The 6,000-nt window shown below is 35.4% G+C and overlaps 1 protein-coding gene across 1 annotated transcript in view; it reads left to right on the top strand.

The window, feature by feature from the left end:
- kcnk3a (potassium channel, subfamily K, member 3a) overlaps window positions 1-6,000 on the top strand; it is a 36,383-nt gene that overhangs the window by 1,391 nt on the left and 28,992 nt on the right. The gene's annotated exons all lie outside the window — the stretch shown is intronic.

Genomic DNA, 6,000 nt, shown 5'->3' with positions numbered 1-6,000 from the left:
TCCCTGAAAGCACATCATGTGATCCCACAAGTCAATTACTTAAAGTCCACATTGATTGAATATTGAGTTGCTAATGAATGACAAGGTGCTGCTAAAAATTCAAATGTGAAGGAAGGAGGAGGAGGCAGATTGAAGTGATGTTAGACACACCGTGAGGAGGAGGCGAGGGAACTTTGAGCTGTGGGATCCGGGGTGTGCTGGTCGTTCGGGGGGGCTTTCTGTCACCGCCGTCCTCCCACGACTTTTACCCAGCTCCCGGCTCATGATCATTTATGGTGAACAGAGGACAAATTCACATCGCAGCGTTCTAAAATAATCCACGTCTCGTTTCCTTTTGTTTGAGCTAATGTCACATTTGACATCTGACGAGGACGGGAGCTTGACATGCCGGGGTATTTGTGGCAGTTGTTTTTCATGGCGAGGTGGATGTCATTTCTAAATGCAGAGCAGCAACTAATGCGAAAGGAGGAATTTAGTATTTGTTTAAGCAACATAAATAAAAGAGACGTACCTCCCAAACAGCAGACGGCGGATAATCCAACTATTTCCTCAGTCCTGCATTTTCTATTTGAGTTTATTCACTTCCCATATAAGTCTTTTGTTTCCTTCCCAAATCATCACACAGCTCTTTTATTGAATCATCATAAAAACATTGATTTTCGCCCCCATTTTTGTGAATTATTGCGACACATCCTTCCGCACATCCTGGAGCACTTATTTTATTACAGAACCATCAGTACCATCTGTTACAATTTAGCTATTTTGTCAAAGTTAAGTTAATTTGTGCACAAACAAATGTTTGAACAAATTCAAGATAAAAAAAAGATTTTATTCAGAAGTTAGAATGATGAAAATGTGAGAAACTAAGAGGATTGTAGCTCAGGAAGAGAAACATTTATCTCCTGATCAAATAGTGAGCTTTGTATGGTAAAAAATGAAGTAAATTGATATTTAAAATCAAATTGTATGAAAACCTCCTGATCAAATAGATGAGAAAGGATTTTTTTTTCTTTTTTACAGGAGGGGTTTATACAAATATACACCTTGTGTGTCACAGGATTCATAACCACCTGTTGTAACATTATATTTTCAACATAAGAGACCTTCAGGTCTTATTTGTTTGATCAGCTGTTGGACAAGTTAAAAAAAAAAAAATAAAAAATAAAAGAGGACTTCCTGTTTGATGCCAGCTGAAAAACAACCGTAATGAAGGAAGTAAATCCCATTTTAAATTCATGATTATTACGTACAAACCATAACCAGGTGAGTCTGTCTTATATATTTCCTAAATTTTGTAAAAGTTGGGGTTTTAACTGGGTATTGTCATGATGGCGACGACCTTTCATCGAAAATCTGGGTTCGAATAAGCCAAAAACAAACCGTTATATTCAAATTTGGCTTTTATTTATTTATTTATTTTGTATTTAATCTTTATTTAACCAGGTGAGCTATGAAGAACATGTTCTTATTTACAATAACGACCTAATAAAACAATTGTAATGTAAATTTAAATTGTCATTTAAACCAAGAAAGTGCCAAGAACTTTATTTTATACTTACAAATAGATTTATTTTCTGATATCACCCTTGAATGCATGACTTACTAATACTTAAATGTTTCCACAAATGAGGCAAAATATGACCCCAGTTAAAATTAATGTGGTTTTGCAGTAAATATATGTAATTTTGGCTAAAGATTATGATGTTTATCATGTTTCGATCCACAATTTTATCATTTCTATTCACATTTTACAGCAAAATAACAAAGCTTGCATGATAAAAAATCAGAATCTATTGTTTTACTGTTTTACTATACAGAACAGACAAAGAACAATATCAACCTAGATCATTACATCATCCGCATACATGAACACACATGTTTGCAGCTCTCACTTAAAAATCTAGAATTTGAAAATATAAATACTTTTATTTTGAAAGATTTTAAAGGATAATAATAACCCATGGAATAATGTTTAATTTCACTGTCAAAAAGTTATAAAAAGTCAGATTTAATTGAATATATTTGTGTTTATTGTTTCTGATAAAGAAACTCGGCTGCACAACAATCCATTATCTGCAGAGAAGAGCAGAGACACTCAATCTGTTTGAGTTGCTCTAATCCCAAGATGACATCCAGGCAGGGTTAAAGCCCACTGGGGCAGAAACACTCCTCTTCAGAAGCCGCAATGCCACCAGCATCAGCTGTCACGTAGAAAACGTGACGTAAGGGTGTGATCCCGAACACAGTTCCTCAAGTCCTCCGGGTCGGCAGCATTTCTGTCTGTCTGTCTGTCTGTCTGTGCACTCGCATTAAATAAAATATCTTCTTATTCATCTGCTGTTAGCGCGGCTCCACTTTCAGCTGTTACATAACAAGAGCACATCTTGAATTGTTAATAGTAATTACGTACATTAGTATCATCATTATTATTAAGTCAGCTTAAGAGGTTAGTGCAGTAAGTGGCTGAGAGCACACGGAGTAAAACTCTCAGCAGCCGTTCCACCAGAGATCCATCACAGATGGAGGCAGAAACTTCAACAAAGTTCTGGCTGGAATGGAACTGGAAGGAGAAAAGAGGCAGAAGCACAAACTCATTTGGGGTTAAATAAAAGTTACGCCTCAGAGGAGTTCATCATTAAAAAAGTTGTAGTTTATGGGAAATCCAAAAGCTTTATTAAGATGAAAAACATTACGGAAAAAAAACAATTCCTCGTAATAAATGATGTTTTATTTTGTAAAACTTTTATTTGAATCATTTGACATGCAGACAACACTGCTGAGTTAAACTCCCTGTTTTTAAATCCTACTCCAATCATCTTTTGATCTATTTTAAAAGCGTTACCATTGGGTTTTTTTAAATCATGATTATGCCATTTTTAGCCAAAACTGTTGTCTTCTAGGACATAGTTTCTGCAGTGTGGCAGTATTTCATCAGAGATTTTGCCTCTGAATTGTGAACAGGCAGTAAGCCTACCCTCATTCCCCATCATCCCTTTGTTTGCACTCTCCCCCGCTAGCTAACAATAAGCTAACAATAGCTGTGCAACACAAACGGCGAGCAATATTGGAGCCAGTTTAGAGACGGATCCCAGCTGGAAGGAGGAAAATTAAGGATGCAATTGTCTGCAAGTGGATTCATCCGAATGGAGTTTATGGCTTCCCGAATGTTCAGACTGTATTTTTTTGTCTGATCCTGAATCACCACGATTTGAATAAAGATATACTTAGAAATGCAGTTTTAATCTTATATTATTTTCCTCCATCATTAGAAAAATGCCACAAGAACATGTTAATATGTGCATATAAATATGCTTAAATATTTTTACAATTTTGAGAATAAATGTATAAATACCAGTTTTGTTGTTGATTCAAGCCAATTTTTTCCAATGAAATTAATTATTACTAAATAACACACAGCAATCAGAGGACAAACCTTGTTTGCTCGGTCTCCATTTTTTATTTTTATTTTTTGGAAGAGGCTTGGACTCAGCAGTTCGGAAGACTCTGCCTCGGGGCTGTCCTTGAAAACTCAAAGAGCGGGGAGGATGAATGCGCTCTCTGGACATCATTCGTCCAGCCATGTGAAGCTCGGATATATGAAAGATTATAAAGTTTGTTCAGCTAAAGAGGAGGAAATGTAGTTTTTGAGCAGGCAAAACTGTTTGTTTTAATAAACACTTGTATTATATATATATATATATATATATATATATATATCTTTGTTAATCATAGTTTCAAAAACTGTAAAATTCTTTGATTATTTTTCTAAATAAAAACAAAAAACAGGAGCTCACTGCTTGTAATTCTGAACATTCACTGTAGGTCAAACAATAAATGTGAAACCTTTCCAGTATTACCATATTGAGCATTTTTTCTGTAACAAAAGTCAATAAACAAAAAAAAACTAATAAACTATTCGGCTTCATATTTTTAAGTATTCCATAAAAAGGTAAATATCCTTGAGGAAAATGAAATAAAAGTATGTTTGGAAAACCTACCGCTCACTTTTACAAAAAACATGAAAATTTGTGGCAAAAATTACATTTTTATGGTCCTTCCAAGATGCCATTTTCTCTTAAAATAAAAGGAAATATATTACTGTTTTCAATCTTTTGAATCTGTGTTGGGTTATGGAGATTCTTCTGCCGAATTACTTTATTTGTTTTATAGTGCTAAAAATCTTCAAAATTCGCTTTTAAGCGACACTTTTTGGGTGGATGGCCTGATCTGGCAACCCAACAGAAAGGTCACTGTTTTTTATACAGAAGGCAATAAATGATTCTCACATTTGTCCCTCAATATGTTCATTATGGTGAACTGAATTGGATAACATCGGTTTTGTTTCTGCATCTTACTCCTGCAGCATGCTGCAGAAATAAATCACCTGCATTCATTTTCATCAGTTGATACAAACTCAAATCTGGACACTAAATTCTGTGTTTCTTTGGTCAAATATTTTTGTTATATTATTCATTTTTGTTCCGTTTTCCTCTGGAGAAGGCTATTAATCCCAACAGGACTGTTTTTTTCCCTTTGGATAAATTAAAGCAAAAATAGACACAAAAACAAAATCAATTTTTGTGATAAAAGCTTTATTAGCAAAATAGCTGATGGGAACTCGTGTATCTAAAAATATTGAGTTTTTGCTTTTTTTAAATTCTCATTGCAGCCTTTGTTGCCTGTTTCACCTTCTGCAAACAAAATGTGTTAAAGCTCATTGTGGCTCAGGGCTCTAAATTCACATTTCTTCTCCCTGAAAATTTAAATGTTTTACTTTACATTTAGATGAAATCCCTAAAGGCAACTTGAAAAGCAAAGGAGCAATTCTGTCAAATGTGAAATTGAGAAGCTCAGTGCAAAGGCTGAGTAGAGGTGAGGAGGACAAAGTTCCAGAACACCAGAAACCAAAAGTGACACATTACGCAGATTTTAACTGCTGGCTAATTCATTTTTATCTGTTTAATTCATTTAAGTTTTCTTTTTCTTTTTTTAAACCATGATAGACAATATCATCACTCAAAAACATAAAAAGACAAGGAAATAGGGAACCGGATGACATTTTTCATGCAGCTAATCTCACTTGTGTGACTTTTCAAGTTTTTTAACACGTATACACCAGAAATTAGATTGTGAAAGTGGAAAGTTGGACCATTTCTGGCCTAAATTGAGAGATTATTATGACAAAAAAATGCAAGTAAGGCCCAATCACATTACCCTCGAAAACACCAGTTCAAAATCATTTCAAAACTCTTGCATTCACTCTGCCACAAACGGGCAGAAAACTGGTTCTAGGTGCAGCAGGTTTATAAATTCAGACAGGAATGAAGCACAGCTAAAAGTTCACAAGCTAAATCAGGGTCAGGCGGGCAGAGGTGAGTCACGAGCATTGACCATCCAAGAAGAGAGTACAGATGTCAGAGTCCAGGCGAGGGTCAGGGCAGGCAGCAGGCAACAGAGAAAGTCCAAACCTTATGGACAATGGACAGCTCAAAGGGCATTCTCTATCTTATGCCACGGTTATGTGTGAAAGAAACAAATATTAAATCAAACATACAAGCCATAAATGTAAAAGGATAAAAGATGTGAACGAAATGCAGTTTAAACCAGGGGTCCCCGAACTTTTCTTGTGAGGGCCACGTAACTGTTTTTCTTCTCTGATGGGGGGGCCGGGGTCGGTTTGTAGGCTAACAGAAAAAGTGTCACAATCACAGCCTAAAGGTAAACATTTATGGCTTTCCAGAAAGTCAGACATAGCCACATTTTAAATAATTCTTCACAGAAAAAATAAAAATAAAACATTTTAAAAACTAGATATATGGCATTACCTGCGATAGATTAATAGCTGAAGATGCTTAAATTGACAGCTAAAAACATTGAAGCTGAAAAAGGCTGAAGTTGATTTCTGAAAACGGTGAAGCTGATTGGTGGCTAAATATTGGTGAAGAGCCAAATTAGCCAAAAAAAAAACGAAACTCTAAATTAGCCAAAACAGCTAGCATG

This window comes from Oryzias melastigma, linkage group LG24 (genome assembly GCF_002922805.2).
Source record: "Oryzias melastigma strain HK-1 linkage group LG24, ASM292280v2, whole genome shotgun sequence".
Taxonomy (NCBI): domain Eukaryota; kingdom Metazoa; phylum Chordata; class Actinopteri; order Beloniformes; family Adrianichthyidae; genus Oryzias; species Oryzias melastigma.
This window is presented reverse-complemented; position numbering and strand designations above follow the sequence as displayed.